This window comes from Girardinichthys multiradiatus, chromosome 12 (genome assembly GCF_021462225.1).
Source record: "Girardinichthys multiradiatus isolate DD_20200921_A chromosome 12, DD_fGirMul_XY1, whole genome shotgun sequence".
NCBI classification, from domain to species: Eukaryota; Metazoa; Chordata; class Actinopteri; order Cyprinodontiformes; family Goodeidae; genus Girardinichthys; species Girardinichthys multiradiatus.
In genome coordinates, this window is record NC_061805.1 from 9,513,924 (window position 1) to 9,540,956 (window position 27,033).

Here is a 27,033-nt window from a genome sequence, read left to right on the forward strand (position 1 = left end):
CTATTTAGCCAGACGCAGGACTGAACTCTGCTGTCTTTAAGCAAAAGCCCTGTCATTCTGTCACCCTACCAAAATGCTCATTTGGTTGTGAGGTCCTCATTAGAAAGCACCTCTGGGTTGTCTGGGGTCAGACTCCCTGTTGAGGAGCACCCCCAAAACAGACCTTTACTTTGCACACAACGAAAACTGCCTTTATGAATCTTTGTGAAGGATACAGCAGGGGCTCTAGGATGTCGGGGCCCTTGTTCAGAGTGGCTAATGGGCGGAGACCAGTTTGTGTGCCTTTTTTGAAATCCTCCCAGGTTCCTGCTGCGCTGCGTACTGCAGAAGCAGGCTGGGGGGCGCACACACGCTGCACCGCCACGCACCAGCACTCATCATTTCTAGCGGACCCTGGCACTGAGACGCAGCGCTCACATTTCTCTGTTAGATTGCTGAAACTTCTGACACAGAGAGGCAGACAGATCCTTCCAGCTCACCCCACTTCGTGGATTAAATTCACGGTCTCTTCTTTCTTTGCGTTTTTTTTTTTCCTTTTCCCCCTTTTCTTCCTCCTCCTCCGGTTTCGTGTTACAAAGCCTTGGGAGGGAGTTGCGCGTAGAGAGCCAGTTCTTCCGTCTAGAAACTGAATGACAGGATCATATGGCACAATTTGCCTCTTAGTCCAAACATTTCAAACCAGAGAGGACACAAGAGGGGCGAGGAGGGGAGCCGCGGGAAGATTCATCAGAAATTGATGGGGATATGGAATAATTTATAACTCAAACAAAAACAAAAAAATAACAAACGTGAAATAACGGCGTGAGAAGGAGAAGGATAGGCTGCTGGATCTATCCAGGAGGAGGAAAAAAGCCAGGACGCAGTGCCTGTTATCATTACCACCGTCAGCACAATAAGGTAAGTTTGGAGCCGTTAATTATCTCAGTGTGTTGTGAGGGGGATAGCTTCAAAGTAGACGAAGGGAAAAGGGGCAGAAAACACAAGGAGAATGTGGGGCTTCAACTGTTGCAGTGAGGGAGCCCTCTTTTTCTCTCGCAGAAATAACGCAATCGGAGACACGATGCGCTGTTTTGGCAGGCATACTGGTTCATCTGGGCGCAGGTTGGGTTACCAGTTCGGGGTTCTGTGCGGTGCAACTTTATCCCCGTGTCGCGCACTGTAAACACAGCGCAGTGCGGTCAGGAACGGCTGGAGAGGGATCCATCTCCGGGAAGCACACGCTCTAAAATCAATGCACCATCTACAGCACAAAGCTCCTGACTTAGCCTGATGTGTGTAACTCATCTCACTGCAACCCTCTCATCTAAAACTGCAATATGTAGCCGTAGTTTTTCAGGTTCGACGTGCTTCATGAGTCTGTTTTATTCCAACAGAACATCACTGACTTACTGTTACTCCCTGAATAGAGCAGTTTGTAGTCTGAGGATTTGCTTGAATATTTTAAAGAATCTACCCTGTAGTGTATTTTTCCCCATCAAGTATTAACTGACGACAAAAACAAAACTGAATAATCATGTCTTTGATTTCCGCAGCAGGATTTCACAAAGACAACGTTTTTAAAAAAAAGTGCACTGAAGAACGGAAATGCTTATTCTGCTTTGTTTTTATTTGAGTCCATGACATCACAAGAGGGACAACATCAAGCTAATCAGCTGGGAGTTGTAAAGATTATGGACAGAGTAGCAGCTTTTGGCAAATTGTGACATAAATCCTGAAACATATGAGTTGCATATATGAGTTCAACCATACAGAATATGACTCTGAAATGCTTGCAGATCTAAAACTGACATGACATTGATCATTATACTTATACTGGTAAAAATCTGTTTACATTCCTCTTTGAAATGTGCCTTCTGATTGGATTCTACGCATCGTGGCCACTGCTAAAATAAGTAAATGCTGGATTCTGTTTCTATCACCTTACACCAGTACAGTTTCACTAGCATTTTGAACTCATGCTATTTTAGCTTATACGAACAACTTTTTTTCTGACGGCTCAGCAACACCTGGTCCTCTTCACAAACTTCTTTCATGAGTTTCATTGTTGCCAGATTTAACATGAGCAGCTAAAGTAAGCACATTTTACGGAGGAATCGGATTAAAAACACGAGAATATACAGGAAAATACCACTGGTACTCTGATGAGTTACCTTATGTAATGTCTTCAGAGACATCTGCGATTAACAGTAGGTTTTTGAGAGGAGAGATTAAATAACAATATGCAACAAAATAGCAAATCAATTTGAAAAAATTAACTATGACATGTTGTTCTAGGTAGCAAATATATCTAAAGTTAGTTTGGTTTTACAGAAAGGTATCATTTGTAGCTTTAGAGCATTTTTGCTTATCGGTTAGTAAGTCCTTACTGTTTCTTCTAAGCTTTGACTCAAAATAAACCTTACAATAATCCACTTCTTAGAAATATTGCTTTGGAGACTTTTCCACCCTTATTCTTTTACAAACTTACCTAATGAAGTAAGTATTAGCTTCAGTTGAGTGATTATTGTAATTACTCAGGAAAGGGGGAGGGCCGGAGTGGCGTGTGTCCACTTTGGACATTGTGTGGGGTGGGATTCAGGGGCGTGGGGGGATTTACAAGCTGGATGGTGCCAGCGCCAGTTAACTAACAGACAGTGCAGGAGGGGGTGGTGCAGACACTATAATGCTTGTGAGAGAAGTTAGTGGAGGCATGTCATGACGATGTGGGCTGGAGGATGTAGGCTATATAGAAGCATTACTGTGCTTGAGGGTCTTATTTCCGTAGTGATATTTGCACCGTCGTCTCCTGAGGTTTTACACAGCCATTCTTCTTCATTAGGTTGGTGGTAGTTATCAGGGCTGGAACTAGGAAAATGTGGGACCTAGGTTTAGTGCCCTAGCCACAGAAGTTTCTTTCACACATGAAAATTACAATACTTTTATTGTTAAGTACACACACTGTAAAATAAAATACATAGTTTAAAGTTTAAGATCAAAAAAGGGCTGCCTTACATTTTTAAGTCAATTCAATAAACATAATTTGTTATTTTCAGTCTACCTTAAATAAAAATCTCCTTGTCTGTCAACATATCTGCTAGGTTGATTAATCTGGATATGATAGATATCCAAAATACCTTTGGTAGTTATTTGAACTTAAAAATGTTTTTTGTCATGTTTGTCAATGTTAAGTTGTCTTAACCGTTTAGATATTTGGCTAAATTAATTTAGATCTTTTAACTAAGAGAACAGCCTAGGGAAGTTGATTGATTCTGAAAAGTTGTTTTAAAAAAAGTAAGAGTATCTGATTATCTGACTTAAATTTTACTGAAATATCAGTTTCAAGGTTTTCCAGCATTGACAACATGGAAACGTGATTTTTGTATTCATCGCATTGCCAAAAATGTTGTAATACCTATGCCAGGCCTACATGTGGCGATGTTACGCAGTAACTGATATTAACCAAAACAAACAAGGAGATGAGTAAAGCTTGCTCGAGCTTTTTAAGGTTTAGCTTTAAGGATAGGTTTGAGGCATAGTTATGACATCATTGTTCTCAAATAGTTGTGTATTGTTTATTTGCATAAAAATATAATTAATTAAAACACTGCACCATATCTTTTCTTTGAAAATTGACAAAATACTGTGTTTACGTAAAACATTATTATTATTATTTAATAAAATACAAAGGATCTATTTTGCAGACCCTAAAAAACAAATACTGCCCCGTTAAGCCCTTTCTAAAATCTGGTGCTAATACTTGTAGCTGAGAGTAAATGATTGTGTTTATTAAGAAATCATACATGAATGGTTTAGCTTCTAGGATTTCGACTTTTAGAAATTATGAATGGTCCTACCAAAAATAGTCTTATTTTAATAATATAGTGAAGTTCATGCATATAAACCATATTTGGAGTACATTCATTGATGAAGTGAAGCAGGTTTTGAGGAGTTGTCGGTGAAACCAGTTTGGTTTTCAAAGCATCTGTATTATTTTTGGTTTAAATAATAACAAACAACTTTAAATCCAGTTTTAGTTCTAACAAAGACTCACCGTATCTGTTCACTTCATACACTGAACACAGCTTTTTGGCCCCACATGTTAATGCCTCCATTGAGCGAGCCACAGCACTCCTGCCGACTCAATCTCTTCATTGTCGGACAGACAATGGACTTCACATCCTGATGACCAGCCTCCTTCCCATCTTCCCTCCGTTGTTTCTCACACACTCAGATCAACTGCGAACAACACACATGCACACACACTGTAGACAGCCACGCTTTAGCTGGGTTGTTCAGCGACACACACGTGCTGCTTCAAAGGGCATTTAATGTTTTCTTAATGTCATTTAAGTACCAGCAAGACAGAACTCTTTGAACTTGTACATCTTTTTTGTGGCTGGTTTGTGTGTTTTTCTGAGTGTAATCGACTAGCTGCCATCTGCAGCTATTATCTTCTAACAAGCTTATAGAGTCACAGAGGACAATTCATTATTTTTTTGTTCGGAGTATTAACAGAAAAAAAAAACAATTGTTAAAAGCCCTATTAAAACATGCAAGTTTTATTTGTCATCTATGAGCAGCAGCACCAAGAGTCTTAAGAATACATTCAAAATCATACTGTCTTAAATTTTTGGATTAACATATGATTTTAAATAGGGATGGACCAATATTAAATTCTCACTGTATATTAACCTTAGATAAAAATACCGGTTTGACAATATTAACACAGAAACCCAACTTTACAACATCTTGTAATCCTTTTTTTTAAGATTGTTTCACACTAGTGGCCCTTACATTATTCAGACAGAGAGAAAAGGGGATAGGACATGTAACAAAGGTCCTGTGGTTGAGAATGGAACCCTGGGCAGCTGCATTGAGGAATAGTGGCCTCTGTATGGGATGCCATCTCTACCGCTGCTCCATGCAACGCCCCTAGAACCTCAACTAAAACATCTTGCCAGCCCTGTTTTCAAAACAGTGACGGTAGTAAGATTGATAGGCAATGGCCCTTCAGTTTCCACAGCATGACTGTTCTTGATTTTCACAACTGACAACATTTGAAACAGCTGAATTTGTCTTTTCTGTATGTATGAGAAAAACATAGAAGCTTATATCTGCCAGCTGACCCGTATTGCTCAGCATCAGACGCTGGAGGGGTAGTCCTGTATTCCTCTATGGTGTGTGCAGCCGGAGATAACTTCAGTCACTCCGGCCCATTCTCGCCTGTATCTCTTTAAAAGGTCTTTGAACAGTAGGAATGATATGAAGGAAATTTCAGCTGTCTTAAAACCTAGTATGCCTTGATACCTGTAACCAGCTTACAACTTACTTAGACTTTAGGTTCCTTCTACAGAACAACAAAATGTCTTGACATGAAACCTCACGATATTAAACCACCACAATATTTCCCAGTGAAATAAAGTCTGTCTCACATTGCTTTCCTTATGTGACTTTGGAGAAATAAATGTAATTCATGTATTTAGAGTTCTCGATTACTAGGTAGTAATTAGGGTACTCGGTAGGAAAAAAGAACCAGTGACAGACAAGATAGAGCAAATTCTATGCACTGTGAGAATACCATGACTAGCTAACATTTAGCTTTTTATAGTGACTCCTAACTGAAAGCCTTTTTCACGTTCTTTATGCTGAACAGGGATTTTTAAAAACAAGATTAATTAGGAAATTTTATTCTATTTGTGAACACAGAAAGCAATGTTTTTTTTTGTTTTGGCATTAGGACCACTTTAGAATTTGACAAGCATAAATACAATATACTGTATTATCTAGTGTAATCTGGATGATAATATTCAGCACTGATTAGATTCTTTGGAACACAGTTGGTCATGTGTAAAACAAAATAGTGATTTTTAGCATCTTATTTGTCAACATCTTGTATGTTGGCATTGTCTTATGATCAGGATGTCTTGTTAGATTACTGGTCCCCAGCTTTACTGTACTTTCACATTATTAATCTTACCCTGTATGTGTATGTGTGCTTGTGCGGCACAGTGCAGCAGCAGCAATGCAAAAGGGTCAACATTGCATTATGGCCATTATGTTGTCACTGCACCAGATGTCCCCTGTCAGCTTGGTGCATATCAGTTTGTGCGAGCTTAATTTTCATCTATGTGCCACATGCATCAAGTCAACGCGACCAATCCTGTAACCCACACGGCAGGCAGCTGAATGTACAGAGAATTCCTGTGGTAGAGAGACCTTTGTTGCTTAACCTCACTCTCGGCGAGGTGTTTGAATCCCAATAGTTTATTTTAGATGTAGAGAGGGGAAGGTGGTTGTCTTCCATCCATTGTTGGGCAATAGTTGGTGTGCCAGACATTTACTGGTGGCACTTCTAGCAAAATATAATTTTTCATTGAAGTTCAGGTATAATTCTACCTGCCTCTCTATTTTGGAGGAAAAATCTCTTCCAGGAGCAAGTTATGCTGTAGGCTTTGTTGGTTCAAACAGGGCCGGGTTTCTTGCTGAGATGAAGGGAGTTCTCTTCTCAGGCTTTCCCCAAAGAGAATGGAGATTATACCGGTTTTGTAATGTTCCTGAGTGTGTGTGAATGCACGTGTGTGTTTGTTTTGACCAGAAATGGCTCATGGAATACCAGAAAGCTGAAGCAGATAGTTCATGTGAGATTTCATGGGGAACAGTGGGGGTGCTGGCCTGGGCCGGACGGGCTGATGTTTACAGCAGAAGTAAGGGAGGGGGCTTGTTTACACCGACAGCATGCTAAATTAACCTTAGTCCGGGAGCATAGAGGTATAAACATATATCTTATGGCCCTCTGCAATCTGCATGAGCCAACATTTTTATTACAAGCGGTTTACCATCAGCCATATAAATAAGGTACCATGGTTAGCAATGATACATGCTGAGTAAAAATCACGATGACAGCAGAACGTGAGATCTCACTCAGACACATGAACAAACAGACACTAAGTAATGTTTCCCATTAGCACCTGATTTTCACATCAGGCACAAGAGATGAACCTGTGTTGTCAACAGTAATCTCTCATTTTTGTGTTGCTCTTCCTGTTATATGTTAATGTGGTCTTCTAATTTTTTCCAGCGAGAAGTTATTTATATTAAATATTTGTTTTTGGATCATTCTATTGGCATTTCTTCCTTTTTGTCATCTGGTAGTTTGCAGAAAATAGTTCTATCTTTGCTAACACCCCCATTTAAAAAAAAGAGTAGGACGTTGTTTGACTGACTATTTAAGAACCCCTTAACATGATGCAGGCACCACCCTGTTTAAAAGTTGGTGCATTGTTATTAGGTTCGATAGTCTTACCTTCACACATTCAAACATACAACCTAACATTGTGGCCAAATAGCTAAATTTTTTTCACGTATAATCATGAAACATCCTCTAGAAGGCATTTGGCACATCTACAGTAACAAACTTCCGTTGAGCTTAAGGGTGTCATTTTTATGGGGAGAGGGCTCTTTGTCCAATGCAATCATAGTTGAAGTTGAAGCTGTTGCATGATAATTTTAGCCTAAAACATAAGAGTTCAGCTTGCAGTATCAAAACCCAACATTTATGACACTTTCAATCTCATATGGAGTGTATGCAAAATTCACACCAGAACTGTACCTTGAGAAATTAAAACTATGCTGAAACAACAGAACTAAAACCAAACCAAGAGTCCCCTGAAAAATCGTTTTTGAGCTTATAGGGCTCTCCTTGTCAGGAAAGACAGATCAATACTAAATCTGACTCTTATATCCCCTTTAGCCGTTTTTCCACTAGTCAACTTCTGGCTTTGGGTGGATGGGAAAGTGTTCAATCAGCATTTGATTACGTGGCACATGACTCTGCTGTTTTGTACGGATATATATTGACTCTGGCTCCAATTAGTACTAATGGGAACACAATACAAGGCTACACAGTCATTTTCAGTGTTATTTGCACAGGTTTGCACTAGAGAGCATGGCTTGCTTTTTTTATTTTACACACAATACTGACTTACTGACTGTATGGTTTTACATGGAGGCTGTGAAACCCACTGTAACACTCTGCCAATCTTTCTGATCAAAAGGTAACAACTCACTTTTATCTTGTCACAGAGTTAGAAATTGTATACTGCCATTGTTTAGCCATTGGCCGTAAGGATGGATAAAGACCCTTATGTATCTTGCCTGTAATGCTTAATGATCAGATACAGTAGCTGTAGCAAAGATTAGCATCTTGGGGTCAATTCTATGTAAGAACCACTAGACACTATCTATATGGCAACCTGCTGTTTGGGAGGGATGCTAGAAAAAGCCTTCTCTATCCCGCCATCACAAATGTAAATGTAAAGTTTTGGTAAATTCTACTGGGGCTTTAACTGGAATCATGTTAAGAGTCAGCTTTTAGGTCTGGCGTGAAAGAAAGGATAATTATGTGGAAAATCATCAAATGCCCCCTGTTAAGAATGGTGGATGATCTATAATGCTGTATGCATGTTTCTCTACTCTTTCTATTTACAAACTCTGTAAAACACAATAAAATAAAAAAGATACACATGTTTCTGGTTACTGTATTTAATTTCTTTAAAGTTGGTTAAAAAAGTCATTTTTTGTGTGCAAAAAAATACTTTGCAAAGATGTGGTCTCTAAAGTGTTGGTCAATTTTGACCATAATCCTTTTGAAAGCCTTAGAAAACCATGAGTTTCACGGGATCCCGCTTGCATGCACAAACATGCGGATGAGGCTGGTCCAGGTACCAAAACACACAGCAGACAGGCTCATATTACAAAACACACTCTGCTGAGACTTTCATCAGTGTGCTAACCCCTTTGTTGGGACACTTCTTCTGTGATTGCTTTGTTCCATTTACAACTAAACCAAATCAAATATAAAGCTGGCTAACTCAGTGTCTCTTGTTTATGCATGTTTGATGCAAAGTCTCCTTTTCAAAATGTTGCGACTTGTTTAAATATACAGAAGTAACTCAGTTATTGTTTTCTTTTCTGTACAAAATATCTACTGATAAATTAGTTTAAATGTCACAGAAGTTTACATTTCTGTAAGGAAGTACAGGTTTTATGCATTCTGGGGCTCATGCACTCTACTGCACCTCTAGCCCTGTTTTAGTGGATGTGAGACCTGCTGAGGAGTTTCCGTCAGTCAGTGAGGATGGATTCAGGGGCTGTTGGCAGCAGCCCTGATTGCAGTTGTTCCAAGACGTGATGCTTTTGCTCTTCTCCATCTATGCCCTCTCTTTGAGCAACATCTTTTTTCCCTTTTCTCCCTCTCTTACTTATGCACACATATTTTTTTCCCCTACTTCCTCACTCTCACTCAATTTCGTTCAGTTTCGGTAGCCTAATGAGGTCGTTTTTGCATTGTCAAAGTGTAAGCACTTGTCACTTATATAGCTCAACTTTAATTGAACGGACAAGTGCATATTCAGCCCATTGTAAATAAAAATGATACCAGGGAGAGCGGTGTAATCTGTTTGGTGGTTTGTAATAGTAGTGCCAGTACACTGAATACCCCGAGAGCTGCCATTATGGATCTTTTTCTCCTTTTTTACAAAATTAATTCACGCAAACTAAATGAAGTCTTATTGACATTGCCATCAAAAATTAACTATATTATCAGAAAAAGTCCCTACTGTCTGAACACAGAATACAACGCAGTGATAAATATTTGTCACCAGCGATGAATGATACATTCCTCCTTTGGGGGAAATCAATAAATAAATAAGCCCTGAGGGAAAGAGGGAAAATGTTTCCAGGAAAGACTGACTTGTGGAAAATCCAATATGGAGCACAGTGACGTCCTGGAAGCAAATGTGTGGAGCCAGTACACTTTGAATGTTTTTTTCCTTCTTGCATCGTGGAAGTTTTGCTTGTCAAAGCTTTTCATTGCAACCTGCAATTTCCCTCCTGTTTAGCTGATCAATGCAATTATAAAAAAAAAAAAATCGTCAGTGCGCAATGGAGAGAGACATTACCCAAATCTAATTACTGTTTTCTGATTTAAATGAATGAACAGATGGAGAGAAGTCCATCGCTTCCAGTCATGACATCAAGGTTTGTGCTTTCCTTCTGCACAGCAGAGAGGCAGAGTTAAAAAAAGAAACATTCGGTGGAGGTCCTCTGGGTGGTTTTGCATTATTAATGACTGGTAGAATGAAAGGGCAGGGCAGTCCTGACCCGCTTGTGTTTTAACAGCTGACCAGTACTGGCCATCTGCTTCCCTTCTCCACTCATTTTCTCTCACCATCTTACTGTTTATCTCTGAATTGCCCCTCTCAGTGTCTAGGTTTGTATTCAAGGATTTATGTAAAGCAGGACACTTAACTAGAGCTACAAGGTGAAATGGATTTTTGCTTATTAGAGATTCAGTTAAAAGGGAGTGTGTCCTTAAATATTGACATAAGGAGGATTTAGTAGTAATGAAATGTAAAGATCTTTATGGTTCCAGAATGAAAGAAAATTTAAGGATCAGTTTGGAAATAATCAAAGTGGAGTCAGAAAAGTACAGTTGCTTGGATTAAATAGAGAGCAAGGCAAAAACCTTTAGCCACTGGTTAGCTACTTTAGATTGTACTCTGCTGTTATATGAATCAAATAATTTTTTTTTGGAAAAGCTCCCTTTGTTGCTGAGCACTAAATTATGTTAACAGGATAATAAGTCTGGTATCTGTAGAGTAAAGGCCATGCCAATGCTAATCCAGATATTTAGCAAACCTGAGATTTTTCTGCTGCATTGGCAACTCCTTCACATGCAGACTGAGTTTTTGCTAACTTTTAATTTGTTTTAGGTTTGCAAACATTTTTAGAAAATGACAACAGAAAGTATCCAGCGACCTACTTTGTAGATACTCACCACCACAACAGTGTTGCTGTTTTTAATGACTTTTTGCCATCTATCTCTTTGTCTTAATTATCTATTAAGCTTCAATCCTATGGTGAACAAGTTTAAAGAGAATCTTTAGTGATCCACTGATCTGATCCTGTGATTTACAATACATTGTTAATGTGGTCAGTGTTGCCACCTACTGGAGTTATATTGGTGTTTTAGCTTTTTTATTGGAACTTGGACAACATGGGGATGACGTTTTGCCCTGTGATGGACTTGGAACCTGTCTACGGTGTACCAGCTTCTCACCCAATGACTGCTGGAGAAGCCCCTCTCTTTACGCTGTATGGACAAGTGGTTGTAGACAATGGTTGGATGGATGGGATCAGGCTTATATTACAAGTGAAGGTAAAAGTTCTGGACTACCAGAGTCTAAAGAAACTAGCTGAAACCAGCAAATGGAAAAGCTGACACATATCAATGATTTAAATATCTGCTAAATCTATCAACATATAGGCACGTTGTTTTGCTGTGTTTAATTGTTCACATTTATATGAAGAGAGTTTAGTTTTAGGTATGTTGTGTACTTTGGTACATTTAAAAACAACAGCCACGGGTCGGTTGTCAGTATTAAAATATGGGGATTCAAAATGTGTTAGTGTTCAAAACCACAAACAATTTTACGCAATTCTAAAATATTAGGTCCCTTTAAAGATGGCAGAGAGCTGGAAAATTCCGGTTTTTCCCACCTAAATTACCTAGTGCTGCCCCTGCCCCTCTGTTGTTGCTAACTTTTCCCTGGGTATAAAATAGAAAAATATGGACATTTGAGAATGTATTTGGTTTTGAAACACATGGACAGTAATGATGTGGAAACTACTGAAGTGCAGCCTGTCACTCTTATTAAGGTAGTGCAATTTTAAAACTAGAGCTGACAGGCTAGGACCACCATCTCTGTTAAGCAGATTTTAACCACAATTTAACCACCTACTATCAGCTTTTTGACTCTCGTTGTTGACCTATAAAGAGCACAGGGGGAAATTGCACAATATTCTGATCAGTAAGTGATGGAAAACTAAAACTAAAGTTAGGGGATTACCTGTAACAATATATATAATGTTAGGGATACCATTGTTTTAACTTTAATATTACCTTAGCAGCATTATAAAGGTTTAGTGTTAATATCATAGAGCTTAATGCTTGGACAAAAATAATACTTAATAATAGTATTTTCTTTTTATGTGGTATGCATATTCTGTCATGCATTTTAAGGGTATAAAAAGTCCTAGTCATATCACTCCAGCATTCTTCCACACTGCATAAAATCCCAGACACCAACCGTAAGCGGCTGCATGTTAGCAAGTTTGGCACAGTCGCAATCTCTGCTCTGCACTCTGTTGTAAAGCAAATAGGTTTTTAGCAAGGGATACAAGACACCATAGAACAATTTTTGAACTGAATGCAATGAAACCGCTTTAGGATACTAAACAAATAGATTTACGTAAATCTGTGTATCTGTTCTGCAATATTTTGAAAAAGCACCGCTCTCAGAAGTGATTTTTTTTCTTCATATTTGCTTTTTGTTCCTAGTGAGCCAAAGTGGTACTCAAAGAAAGTAATCATTATCTTTCTTACAGATGGATTCTGTCTTGATCAGCAGATGTTTTTCACTCTTTGTGCCGAATTGTGTCTGGAGCTGCGTAGCTTTACAGGGGAGAAAGAATAATATACTCAGTCACAAAACAAATAGCCAATTGTGTTTTGGGGGCACAGTGTAAGGTATTTAGTATTTTTTCTGGGGCCCCAGCATGGCTGTCTGTCGGCTGGTTGTTGCTTGGTTTGTTCCGAGTCAGCAGATGTTTTCTGGCTTAGTTGTCCGCTCTGTGCTCTGTGCACAGAAGACTGTCGGAATTGTTCTCTTTTTCACTCTTCTTGGTTTTGGTGGTACATAAGGGTCTAAATCCTGAGAGAAAATTGAGATTCCTGTTATGTACTGATGGGAACAATATTGTTGAAATCTTATACAGCTCTTCCCTCTTTCTATGATTTGCTGTTTTCTCTATATTGTTTGCAGGGTAGCATCACAGGAGAGCAGTTTAAAAATACAGGCTCAGGCACTGTATAGCTGAGATCTTTGTGCATTTATGTGTGCATCTAAATAATGATGCAGATGTAGTTCACTAGGGGGTGGGCAAAGGAAAGTAGGCCTCTACCCCACCTCCTTCTCATGCTAACCAGAGCATGGTAGTTTGTTTTTATGGCAGCCCCTTTTCTGGCATTGTTCTGGTCTGACAGAGCTCACCCTCCCTACCGTGGGACCGGTCGTTAGTGTACAGGAACTGCCGGGAGCGTGCAACATCACACACACACGAACACACACAGGAACTGGGTGTGCTGGAGCCCATGTTACAGGCACCGCTCCTCCCAGGCCGTTGCCCCATGCTCACACATAAAGTTTTGAAGAAACAATAAAAAAGCTGCCCTGTGGCTTGCAGGCTGGTAAGCTTCAGCTTATCCAGGAAGGAGCTGCAGCCGGGCTAATGGCCTCTCTCCAGGGTAGGCACTATAGCGGGGCCCATGCCAGGCTTATCAGCAGCATGAGGCCCCTGCAAGACTGGTCTCTAAGATCTCCTCTGAGCTGGTGTGTGGGAGTAGCTTAGTTTTTGTAGCTGCTTGGAGGCTGAGAGCTACCCTGCCCATTTCCTGCTGCCTTGCTGGAAAATCAGTTAGTCATTAACCACTATTAGGCGAGAATACAGATGTATGCACCTCTAATTGGAAATTCAAAGTTATTTCAGTGTTCCCAACAGCCTACAGAGTCTTATTGAGAAGTCAATGCTACTCCTAATTGTTTAAAAATCGATGATGGAGCAATGTGGCTTTTACTTTTAGCTGAGAACTTACTTCAAACAGAGTGGAGAGGGGTTTTTTCCCCAACATATTTTATAGTGCTCAGAAATTTCTAGAGCTGAGGTGGACTTATCTGCCTTTACTGAAGATGTCATTGAAATTGCATTATTATTTATTTAGAGCGGACTGGGACCCCTCGGCCGCTGGTTGACTAATCAGTTGCGTTTGTGACCTCTTGGACATGATTTTACTCAGTGAAATACAAGCTCTGGTTTTTATCTGTAAGAAAGGAGAATCCAGTATAAAATTTGCAGCACAGAAAGAGCCTGTAAAACACAACCTCAGAGTGAAATATTATGACAGGCTGGACAGCATCATGCCTGCGTGTCCCAAAGAGGCTGTCTGTTTTTGTTGAGGATACCACCTTCTCACCACTTGTGTACGTTTTATGTGTCATGTTACTCTTATTTGATTTGTTTTGAAGTTCCTTTGACATGATTTTGTTACACAATAACCCAAAAGCAGGGGTACCACCAGAAAGCCGTTCCTCCTAACAATGGACACCCCTTGACATGTTTTTTATGGCATTTTAAGTTTGGCCTTTCCTTTATTTAGTCTTGAAAACAGGGTAATAACATTTTTAACCCAAAGGTCCCATCCAAATTTAGCCCAAACCAATACACTGAAATTCAGGCTTGCTTAGCCCCTTGATCAACCCCATCTAATCAGAACCATCTTTGAAAACTTTCTGAAGGCAGCCCTGCCCAAGTGGGGTAATCACTGGGTTGATCTGTCAATTTTATCAGCGTCTTCTGGAGTGTTAAGCTTTGAAGCTAAATTTGTGTGGACTGAGTTATAAACTACTAGTGGTGAAGAAATACCACATTTAGAACTGTGGGTCCGATTTCCGAATTTTGGTTTTTGTAAAGCTTCAACCTGCCAATAAATTGTTTTGGCTGATTCCAATTTCTCATGAAGAACTATAATGTAAGATTATATAAAAGCAGCATTCCAAATAGTTTTTCTAGACTTCCTGCTGTAAGTGATTGTTAATAACTTATATTAGGATCAAAGGTGATGTTACATCATGTGTTACAGAGCAGTCTCTGTAAAACAGGGTTTTAGTTTTAGTCAAAACTAAGACAAAATGATTACACAATTTGAACCATGTTGACCATCTTATATTAGCAATTAGTTAGATTATAGTAGCTAACAGTAGTAGAACAACAGTCTACATGTTCCTTTAAACATTTAAATAACTACCTTAACACTTACATATCTACACTGCTGCCAACATTTCTAAATACAGCATGCTCTATAACACACAAGGAGGTTGAAAACTCAAAAGGATACAACAGAGCAGCTTTGCTGTACTCTGTTCAGCCTTTCTCTCCTTCTTGTTATTTGCTTCACGTCTTGTTCTCTCCCACTCTCTGTGGGACATTACTGGGCATGTCAGGGAAAATACAGTTTCCTTTCAAATAGTGTATCTTGTGAGAGACCTGGTAGCACTTAGTATGGTGCATTCACTGACTTGGAGAAGATTGGATTTTTTAAGTTTACCACTGGTCGGTCAAAAGTTAAGTGGCAAATCATCTGATTACTGTGAGCAGCCTATCTCACCATGCACATTTTTATGAGTGTGTATCTTGGGAAGACCTGGGATCCAGTTTCTGCATCAAGCTTAATCTGTAAACGATTGCCAGTTCATCGCTCGGCCTGATCACCCACCTATGGAGACAGTCACGAACTGGTTTTTTTAAACTTCATGTATTGAATTTATTCAAACTATATTCACTCACACTCTCCCCCTACACAGTCCTCTTGCCAACACTGAACAGCCGTTGTTTATTAGTGTTAACTCTAGTTAGCACTTAATTGGCCTCACCTCCTATCCAGTACTACAGCCTCCTTTGACTCCAGCTGTATCAGCAGCTGCAGCGACAATAGTCCTGTTGTTTAGGTGTTGGTTGGGGGGCTGTGCTCTCAAGGGAAATAGAGAGAGAGAGAGAGAGAGACAGATTCAGTGTTTTCCCACTCACCCACCTCTATCCTGCTGTAGACACACCTTTGACCCCCATAGCTCCCAGCCCCCATCTCCTGCTGCTCTTTTCTAGCCCCCTGCTCTCTGCGTGATGTCTAACTTGTCTGAAGAAAGGCAACGAAAGAAAGGAGGAAAAAAAGAAAGATGCTCTGTAGGATGAGGCTACAATAATATGACAGAAATGAGATAAAAGAGGAGACGGACAGAAGCTTGGAGTACAAAAGCAAGGGAGAGAGAGAAAAAAGTAATGTACAGAGGTTGTTATGTTTGTTCTTCTCCTAGAGAGAAAAAGAGATTGGAAAGCAAAGAGGAGGCCAGCTAGCTCAGACAACAACCCTGAGAAACCTAGATAAGAGCCACCCAGCAGTCAACAATTACACCATCAATTTCAAGCCTGTTCACCTTCTTTTCTCACTCCCTCTTTCAGTGTCTCATCCTTTGCTTCTTTATACTCATTCTTATTCCTTTTTTGCTCCTTGAGACATTATCCCTGTACATTTTTTGAATAGACTTCTTCGCAAACACACTGTTCCACACACTCGCTGGCATGGTCTTTAATTCTTTAACGTGCAGATCACACCATGTTGTGCTTTCCAGGAACAATTAGCCAAGCATTACACTTACAGTATGGCTTAGCATACATGCTGAGAGATTCGGTGGTATAAGCCTACAGCCTTTGGAGAAATGTATTATATATCAATATATAATACCAAGAACTGCTTTATTTGTGACTGTTGGCATTAAAAACATTTAACCTTTACAGTTTGTCTTGGTTGCTTTGTTAAATTTCTTAGAACAGAATTTAAATTGTAAAAAATGAATGTACAATTTCCACAGCCATTAGAGGCTTTTGCATGACATAGCAGCAATTTCTTGTTCCTTTCCTCATTTTGCACATGCTTTTTCACACTCAAATAGATGCTTATGTGCAGTTTAAACCAGACATTATTACTTAGTTATAATTATCAACAAGCATTGTACTAGTTGTCAGTCTTACATTCCTGGCCAACTTGAGATTTTTTAATTTCACAAATTTTGAAAAAAGCTGAGACAGGGGCAACCTAAGACAGAAAAAGTCGAGGAATGCTCAAAAAACACATTCTTGGAAAATTCCACAGGTGAACATTACCCTCCGAACAGCGCTTTTGTGTTTGCCTTACCGGCTAAAGAGGATCTCATATGTTTTTTTCTGGCTATACTAACCATCTTAGCAGAGTTTTTTCAGCAGCAGCTCATTGTTTTGGTCAGGCGAGCCGCTGCAGGGAGGGGAGAGGCTGAGTCTCTCTGTTATTGCTGCTGCTGGAAGAAGTCAGACACTTTGGGAACACGAGGATGGGTCAGTTTATATTGATTTTGACACAAGTAAGTATCTTTGAATAATTTATTTTTCTAGGATTGATTATATCTGTATATCTATTATTTAGACAAACCTATTTAAGTCACTGCGTTCAAAAGTGTGAACAAAATATTAGAGCTGCACTGTATAATGAACAGCAATTGTCACTGAAATATTAATTTGCACAAAACTGCAAAAAAAAAAAGCTTGGATACAACATTCAGTATGACATAACATGTAAGGGGCCTTGCATAATAATGCAATTGGCCAGTTGGATGGAGTTATGCTGTCTTTTTGCCCACACTTGAGATCTTAGTTACTGAGACGCTAAGGCTCAGAAGAGTGGTGGAGATATTGTGATAAGAAAGTAGTCATTGCAATATTTAATACTAATATCACGATGTGATGATTACCTAATATAGTGCAACCACATTGAATTTGTAGAAGACCTTGCTTCTGAATTCTAGGGATTCCCTCGCTACATAAACTTTTACTCTGGTTCAAAATAATTCAATTCAATTCAAAAATACTTTATTAATCCCAAAGGGAAATTAAATGTTGTTATAGCTCATATTATGAAGGTTTCCTCAAAGAGCCATTGTAGATGCTGATGGCTGTGGGCAGGAAGGATCTCCTGTAGCGCTCCGTCTTACAGCAGATCTGAAGAAGCCTCTAACTGAAGACACTCTGTTGTTGTAGGACAGTCTCATGAAGAGGATGCTCAGGGTTCTCCATAATCTTCTTCATTTTATGAAGAATCCGTCTTTCCACAATGATCTCCAGAGGTTCCAGAGGAGTCCCCAGAACAGAGCCAGCCTTCTTTATCAGCTTGTTGAGCTTTTTAAAGTCCCTGGCTTTGATGCTGCTTCCCCAGCAGATGATGGCAGAAGAGATCAGACTCTCCACAACACTTATAGAAGATATGCAGCATCTTGCTGCAAACACCAAAGGACCTAAGCTTCCTCCAGAAGTACAGTCTGCTCTGTCCCTTCTTGTGGATGGCTTCACAGTTGCATCTCCACTCTAGTCTGTTGTCCAGGTGAACACCGATGTATTTATACTCCTCCACCACCTCCACTTCTTCTCCCATGATAGAAATAGTTTTTGACTTATTCCTGTTTCTCTTAAAATCTACAATCATCTCCTTTGTTTTAGTCACGTTCAAAATGAGATGATTGTTTCCACACCATGCCACAAAGCGGTCCACCACCTTCCTGTACTCAGCTTCTTGTCCATCTCTGATCCACCCCACAACTGCAGAATCATCCGAGTATTTCTGCAGATGACAGGAGTCTGTCTTGTACTGGAAGTCTGAGGTGTACAGAGTGAAAAGGAATGGTGAGATTACAGTCCCCTGTGGTTCTCCTGTGCTGCTGACTACCTGGTTAGACTCACAACCCTTCAGTCTCACAAACTGTTGTCTGTTTGTCAGGTAGTCTTTGATCCAGGAGATTGTTGAGGCCTCCACCTGAGTCTTCTGGAGTTTTTGACAAAGCAAATCGTTGGATTGTATTAAATGCACTGGAGAAATCAAAGAACATGATCCTCACAGTGCTACTGGCTTTGTCCAGATGACAGTGGGTTTGTTGAAGCAGGTGTATGATGGCATCTTCAACTCCAACTCCACAGCAATAAGCAAACTGAAGGGGGTCCTGATGGTTTACTGTTTGCTTACTCAGGTGGGCCAACAGGAGTCTCTCTAGGACCTTCATGATGTGAGATGTCAGGGCAACAGGTCTATAGTCATTGAGGACTGATGGGTGAGTTTTCTTTGGTACCGGAACAAGACAGGAGGTCTTCCACAACACAGGAACCTTCTTCTGGGCCAGGCTAAGGTTGAAGAGGTGCTGCAGAATCCCACAGAGCTGCTCTGCACAGACCTTCAGGACTCTAGGGCTGACATGATCTGGACTTGCAGCCTTATTCCTATTCAGTCTCTCCAGTTGTCTCTTCACCTGACTTCTGGAGACACACAGGTGGAATGGGGAGCAAAGGAAGTATCAGCATCTTCTGATATGGTTGAAGGCAAACATGTAGAAGCAGAAGGGTCTAGGGCTGAGGTGGAAGATAAAAAAAAAAAAAAAATATATATATATATATATATATATATATATATTATAAATATAATATATATATATATATATAAAAAATAAAGGGAATGTTAGAAAGTGTTAGATTAAGCAATCACCAAGCAGTCCCCTAAATTGCTTCTGAAATTTAAACTGGCACATGGGTAATATTTGCTATACAAATATAACACTGATAAATAGCCTAACAACTGTTAATATTATTTCCATGAGACATGATTCATGAACTTGGGATTCTTATGGCAATGGGACTGACAAATGCTTTCAGATCTGGATGAAGGATTTTGAAGAGGTTATTCAATTTTGAAGATGATTGCATGATGTGTTGCTGTTTGCACAAATTGCTCTAAAAAAGTGGTGGAGGTGGGGGTGTTTTGCACATGTTAAAGCTGATGTGTTGCAAATGTACCAGAGCAATCAGAATAACTGTAATGAAGTATCTTCATATGACTTGGCTAAAAATCTGTTTCATGTGAGCTGTGTTTTGCAGCAGTCAAAGGTATATTTTTTTTCCAAGTTTGATTTGCAAAAACTACAAAACATTTACTGAAATCTGTAGCTCTGCTTAGCTTCAGCTGAATGTAATTTTAGTCTTTGGCTTAACAATTAACCACAGATTTGTAACAGACACAAAACACAGGCGTTACTGAACCTGTAAAAATAGCTCTGCACATTGCTCTTATTATGCAGATACCTTTGCTCAGTTAGACACATTCTTCCATACCGTATCTTTTACTATTAGTGAAAAGCTGACTAATTTCTCCAAGCACAAAAACTCTCACCTGTCCTAACACATTCAAATCTCACCATGTGAGCATATACAAACATTCACCACTGTGACATATGGAACAGTTTATCTCAGTGTTATTTGTACATACATTTTTCCACATACCTATTAGAAAATGTCTTCCTTGTTTTAGGAACACGTAGAACAGAAAAGAAAACTCTTTATCATGATTTATATTATATGTTTCTGCCCCAGGTTGGACCAGCTGCACACACTCTCATCCAAACGACTCATTCTGATTCTACACGTCCAAGAAAATCAATAAAATGTATTTTAAAAGTGCCTGAAACCTAATGCCAAGAGACAGTGAGGTGAAAAAGGAGGGATGCCAAAACCCCACCAACACACTCACAACAGTTACCATTAATCCATCATAGTAACTTTAAGATAGATAGATAGATAGATAGATAGATAGATAGATAGATAGATAGATAGATAGATAGATAGATAGATAGATAGATAGATAGATAGATAGATAGATAGATAGATAGATAGATAGATAGATAGATAGATAGATAGATAGATAGATAGATAGATAGATAGATAGATAGATAGATAGATAGATAGATAGATAGATAGATAGATAGATAGATAGATAGATAGAAACAGTATGGTTAATGCCCTCCCACACCCCTTTTTAAATAACCACTAACCATCTATCCTCCCTTCATTCGTATTGTTCTCTCATGCCATTGGTCTGATTTGTGTACCAAGATTAAATTCATCAAATTTGTCTTTTGCTCCCTGTGGGGAAGGACAGTGTTTGTCATTAATTGATTTTGAAATGAAGTTAGCTGCTGTGTGTGAGTGTCTGGGTGCGAGCCTGTCTGCAGTGTGCTGGGTGTGGTTTTGGTACAATGTGTCCTGTTGCTGAATGACTTCGGTTTTCAGTTTAAAAAATTCTATTTGCATTTTTCATTTGAAAATATTTTTAGAAAAAAAAAATTTAATGTTCAATTGTTAGCCTAATTTAAGGGAAATGGTATCAATTGAGAGTAATTAATGAGCCAGTTTCACACATTCTTGGATCTTTAAACACCTTCCTTCTATTTCTCTGTTAAGCTACGCTATTCAGTAGCTGTTTAAAGCAAGTAGATATGTTTTCAGCATTATACATCAAAATAAACTGTTGAGAAAAAAGGGATCTTAATGATTAACCTTATTTTGAAAAAAGTGCCCTGAAATGCCAGTTTCAGATATATTTACTATCTTTAAACAGTGTCTCAATTTCAGTGTCTGTTACGCTAAGCTAGTCAGTAGCTATTTAAAAAAGTAGACATTTTTTCAGTATTGTTTTAATCTAAAACACACAAAAAAACTGATTTTTCAGCCAGTTTAGAGTGAATAGTTGAGCTGCCACGTTCACAGATTTAACCATCAGTTTATCTCCAATTCGGTGTATGCTAAGCTAACCTTTTCAGTAGTTGTATAAAGCAAGGGACATGTTTTCCACATTATTCCTTAAAAGAACAGTTGGATAAAGGCTTTTTGATGACAGCACAATTTAGTTGTCGGTTAGTGTAAAAAATGCCAGTTTAATACATTATGCAATCTTTAAACAGTTTCCCTCTATTTAAGTGTCTGCGAAGCCGAGCTAATCATATACTGTTGAAAGCAAGTAGATATGTTTATACAAGCTTTTAGGCTCTGTAAAACTTGATGTATAGTTATTTAAATTAATTTGTAGACCTAAAAATGTTTGAAGTCCTTAAAAGTTATTGTCTAATTTGTGAAAAACACATAGTCAGGGTTGTAAGACATATTTAGAACAGATGTACACCCAAGCTGCTGTGCTAAATTGTTTTCAGAGCCTTTGTGAAAAAGACTTCTCTCAGCATGATTACTTGCTTTTGCGACAATTCAGCCAGCCTTTTCATCTCTCTGCCTTCATTTACTTTACACTAGCCGAAATCAACCTGCAGCTCATCCGGTACAAAGTTTTTACCTCTCTTATCTTAGTTTGCTATTGATGAATTGTTGTCGGATTTCCTTGGCAAATCTTCTGTACAAGACTTGGAAAAAATATGATGACCGGGAATGTGACTTGCAGCAAAATGTGTTGAAAATGTGCAAAGAGTCAATCTTGCCAATGTCAGTTGACTTTAGATAATGCATTTTGGTTGTTTTCAAGACCAAAAGCTGCTTCCCTATTTAAAAACAACAATGCCCCTATATCATAAGGACCAGCGTTGTATTCTGCTTCGTGTTCTCTTTTTCCATGTGTAATTTCTCTCCTTTGCAGACCTGTGAACACTTTTGTAGTTTCACAGAGCTGTTGCATCTCATTTTATTCAGTGCACTGAGCCATGGTCTCCAGAGCCACATATACCGTTGCAGCGTGTTGCCTCTGTTTGGAGCCTCATGTTGCTGGTGTTGTATCTGCTGTTCGTTGTTGGGTTCATGCTGTCTGCTGCCATGTGTCGCTGTTTTTTTATGTTTAATGGTTTTGTATTTTTCATTGTGTCTTTGTGTGGGCCTTTTTTCCGTTGTGTCCCTGAGCCTCCGTGTCGTTTTCTTTGTCTCTGTAGATATGCGAGTCTGCATTAACCCGTGTGCATCTTTATTTCTTTGTGTCGGAATGGAAGGGTGCGTTTTGTTTAAGACGCCAATTTGTGTCTTCATGTTTTATGTGTCCCTGATTTTACATTTGTGTATCTGTGAGCCGACATGTAGGTTTCCCTTTGTCTGAGTGCTTTGTGTCTGTATTGCTTCAAGTCTGACTAGTTTTATAGACTATATCTGTATCTGCATGTGTGTTTGGTACCACTTTTCATTGACAGAAAGATTCCTCTAGACTTTATTAACCAAATTTACGACAAGCTCTGCTGAGTTTGGGTAAAGACAGGAGATTAAGATCTGAACTAATGCACATGGAAACACACTCTCACAAGTGAGTCACAAAGTCAGCGTGGTTTTGGAAAAAAAGAGTTGTATAAATGGGGGTGGGTAATGTTAGACCTACAAACACATGCGTTTTATCAATGCGACACATTTGCGCTGACGTATTCTCAGATTTGCTGTAGTACCCAGTGCTTTACACCACCTGCAGGCTCAAAGCAGGGGAAAAGATGCAGACACATACACTGTTGTAGATTGCAGTTAAGTGAATTGCTAGGTATGCCAACGGTGCCAGTGCCAAAGTATTCTTACATTCAGATTCTTTTTGTCATATTTTACCCAGACTCCAATGTATCTAATTGGAATATTATGTGAAATACCAACACAAAGTAGGAAGAAAAATCTAAAATATTACCCTCTTTTACTTAATCTGGCAGATCCAACTGTTTTCAGAAATCCTTATTTCTTATTATTTGAACCTCAGTATAAATCCAGCTGTGCAGTGAAGGCCTTATGGTTTTGTCAGACAACATTAGTGAACAAGCATGAATACCAGGGAACACAGCAAACAGGTTAGGGAATACGTTATGGAGAAGCTTAAAGCAGGGTTAGGTTATGAACCAATTTGAAGCTTTGGACGCATCACTGGTTAACCCAACACACAGAGGAAAGTGCTTGGGTCAGATTTGTGGTGCAAAACAAACCCACCAAATCACCCTGAACTCACATTCCTCAATGTGAAACATTGTGATGGTAGCATACAGGTCCTTCTCAAAATATTAGCATATTGTGATAAAGTTCATTATTTTCCATAATGTCATGATGAAAATTCAACATTCATATATTTTAGATTCATTGCACAATAACTGAAATATTTCAGGTCTTTTATTGTCTTAATACGGATAATGTTGGCATACAGCTCATGAAAATCCAAAATTCCTATCTAACAAAATTAGCATATCATTAAAAGGGTCTCTAAACGAGCTATGAACCTAATCATCTGAATCAACAAGTTAACTCTAAACACCTGCAAAAGATTCCTGAGGCCTTTAAAACTCCCAGCCTGGTTCATCACTCAAAACCCCAATCATGGGTAAGACTGCCAACCTGACTGCTGTCCAGAAGGCTACTATTGACACCCTCAAGCAAGAGGGTAAGATACAGAAAGAAATTTCTGAACGAATAGGCTGTTCCCAGAGTGCTGTATCAAGGCACCTCAGTGGGAAGTCTGTGGGAAGGGAAAAGTGTGGCAGAAAACGCTGCACAACGAGAAGAGGTGACCGGACCCTGAGGAAGATTGTGGAGAAGGGCCGATTCCAGACCTTGGGGGACCTGCGGAAGCAGTGGACTGAGTCTGGAGTAGAAACATCCAGAGTCACCATGCACAGGCCTGTGATGGAAATGGGCTACAGGTGCCGCATTCCCCAGGTCAAGCCACTTTTGAACCAGAAACAGCGGTAGAAGCGCCTGACCTGGGCTACAGAGAAGCAGCACTGGACTGTTGCTCAGTGGTCCAAAGTACTTTTTTTGGATGAAAGCAAATTCTGCATGTCATTCGGAAATCAAGGTGCCAGAGTCTGGAGGAAGACTGGGGAGAAGGAAATGCCAAAATGCCAGAAGTCCAGTGTCAAGTACCCACAGTCAGTGATGGTGTGGGGTGCCGTGTCAGTTGCTGGTGTTGGTCCACTGTGTTTTATCAAGGGCAGGGTCAATGCAGCTAGCTATCAGGAGATTTTGGAGCACTTCATGCTTCCATCTGCTGAAAAGCTTTATGGAGATGAAGATTTCAATTTTCAGCACGACCTGGCACCTGTTCACAGCGCCATAACCACTGGTAAATGGTTTACTGACCATGGTATCACTGTGCTCAATTGGCCTGCCAACTCTCCTGACCTGAACCCCATAGAGAATCTGTGGGATATTGTGAAGAGAACGTTGAGAGACTCAAGACCCAACACTCTGGATGAGCTAAAGGCCGCTATCGAAGCATCCTGGGCCTCCATAAGACCTCAGCAGTGCCACACACTGATTGCCTCCATGCCACGCCGCATTGAAGCAGTCATTTCTGCAAAAGGATTCCCGACCAAGTATTGAGTGCATAACTGTACATGATTATTTGGAGGTTGACGTTTTTTGTATTAAAAACACTTTTCTTTTATTGGTCGGATGAAATATGCTAATTTTGTGAGATAGGAATTTTGGGTTTTCATGAGCTGTATGCCAAAATCATCCGTATTAAGACAATAAAAGACCTTAAATATTTCAGTTATTGTGCAATGAATCTAAAATATATGAATGTTAAATTTTCATCATGACATTATGGAAAATAATGAACTTTATCACAATATGCTAATATTTTGAGAAGGACCTGTATTTCTGTGGAGATACTTTTATTCAGCTGGGACAGGGAATCTGCCTGGAGTTAAAGGGGAGATGCTGGCACTAAATACAGGGCACCCTGGATGAAAACCTGTTAGAGACTTTGGTCTGAAGCACAAGTCCACCTTCCAGCAGGACATGCAAACACCTACAATGCATTAGTTTAGATCACTTTCATGTGTTAGACTGTCCCAGTCAAAGACCAAGCCTAATTCCAACTGAAGATCCGTGGCAATACTTGAGAATTGCTGACACAGACAATCTGATTGAGATTAAGCTATTTTGAAACGAAGAATAAGCAGAAAATTCAGTCTCTACATGTGCAAGGATGATAAGAGACATTAGCTTGCAACTGTAATTGCTGTGAAAGGTAGTTGGGCCAATTGTTGATTCAGGGAGCTGAATGCAAATGCATGCCACACTTCTCAAATTTGTTTTTTAGATTTGAAAGCCATGTATCACTTTTCTTCCACTTCACAAAATTAAGTAGATTTTTTTCTCACTGGCGAAATAAATTAGACGCTTTTTTCAGCTTGAGGTACCTTTTTGGAATTTGTGAAATGCTTCCACGTTAACTACTCCAGCAGCAGAATGTAACACTTTGTTTTTCTTTTTTCTGCATCAGACAAGAATGTTTTAGAGGAACATTAAAGGTGCTGGTCGGTGAAACAGATGGATCAACCTTCTCTGTGTTCTCAGTCATTATGCAAAGCTAACCTTCCTGTCACCTGGCTTTTGCTTCACATTTTTGCTTGCACACACAAAAGTGGCAACAATCCTCTGATGTTGGCAAGAGAGCAAAGACGTGTGAATCCCAAAGTGTTGAATTATACCTTCAAAGAAAAGTGACTCATCAGTCACAGATACATGCAGCGCCGGTGTGCTAAATAGACTGGAAAAGTGCGAAACAAGAAGTCAGAAAGAGAGAGAGAAAAAAGTAAGGATGGGAAGGGAGGCTGAAATGAAATGAAAATGGAGAAAACTTACATCGAGAGAAATGAGTGAAGCCTCTGAGATCATGAAAAAGGTTGAGAAAAAAGTGGGATAGGCTTATGGAGAAAGAAATAGGACAGCAAAGATCATGTTATTATTTTCTCTAAGCTTTCTAACTTCTGCTTGGTGACCACAGGCTTCTGCTACACTTTGTGTATTGTCAGCCCTTATTTAATTTGTATGTAGCGCTGTCATCCAAACCTTCCCTGCCATCCAGACACCCTGCCGCTTCTGTTTTTGTGTTGCAGCAACAAAATCCCACGCTTCTTCTCTCGGATTTTAACTTGAAGAGACCACGGATAACTCTTTTTAATCTTTGTTAACCTTTTATGAAGGTTTTGTTTGAAATAAACTTTTAATTAGTCTGCTTTCCCTAAAAATTGCAAAATTGTCCTTAGCTGCTGTTGAAGTTATTTACCTGCTGCTTTCTGAGCTCATGGATCGTGACTCGTGCTTTCTTGTCAATGTTTCAGCATGTGCCCTAGTTTTCATAAAAAAGGAAAGCAGACATGGTTTGAGTGTGGCGCATCCTTTTTGTACATACCAATTTGTTTTAGCATGCTGCCAGTCTGTCTATAAAGTCAGCCCACTGCTGTTTTTGGATTTTTTTTATTTTGGCGGGGGTGGGGGGTCTGCTGTGGCTTCCATTTACCAGAGTGAAAAGATTTTTCCAACCTAAACTGACTGCTGTGCTTTTCATTTGCACTGACTGTGCGCATTAGCTACCAACAAGCTCTGCATTTATTTGCAGGCCAGTTTGCTTATGTTGATGCTTCAAAATGTTCTGCAATTTGTGAGCTCGATGGCAGGTTGAAAAAGCTCCCCGGTGACAAAGCTGCATGTGATGAGAATTTGCCAGAATAAATTACATGTTTTTCGTGGCTGATCATTGTGATTTGGTTCGCATAAAATTAGAAAGATCTTCTTGTG

The 27,033-nt window shown here is 39.5% G+C and overlaps 1 protein-coding gene across 4 annotated transcripts in view; it reads left to right on the forward strand.

Annotated features, from left to right (window-relative positions):
• Positions 1–348: 348 nt before the first annotated feature.
• sema4c (sema domain, immunoglobulin domain (Ig), transmembrane domain (TM) and short cytoplasmic domain, (semaphorin) 4C) overlaps positions 349–27,033 on the forward strand; it is a 132,454-nt gene continuing 105,769 nt past the window's right edge. For all 4 annotated transcript variants that reach the window (XM_047381904.1, XM_047381903.1, XM_047381905.1 and 1 more), the window contains exon 1: positions 349–897. The gene's annotated coding sequence lies outside the window, so the exon portion shown is untranslated. The remainder of the gene's footprint in view (positions 898–27,033) is intronic.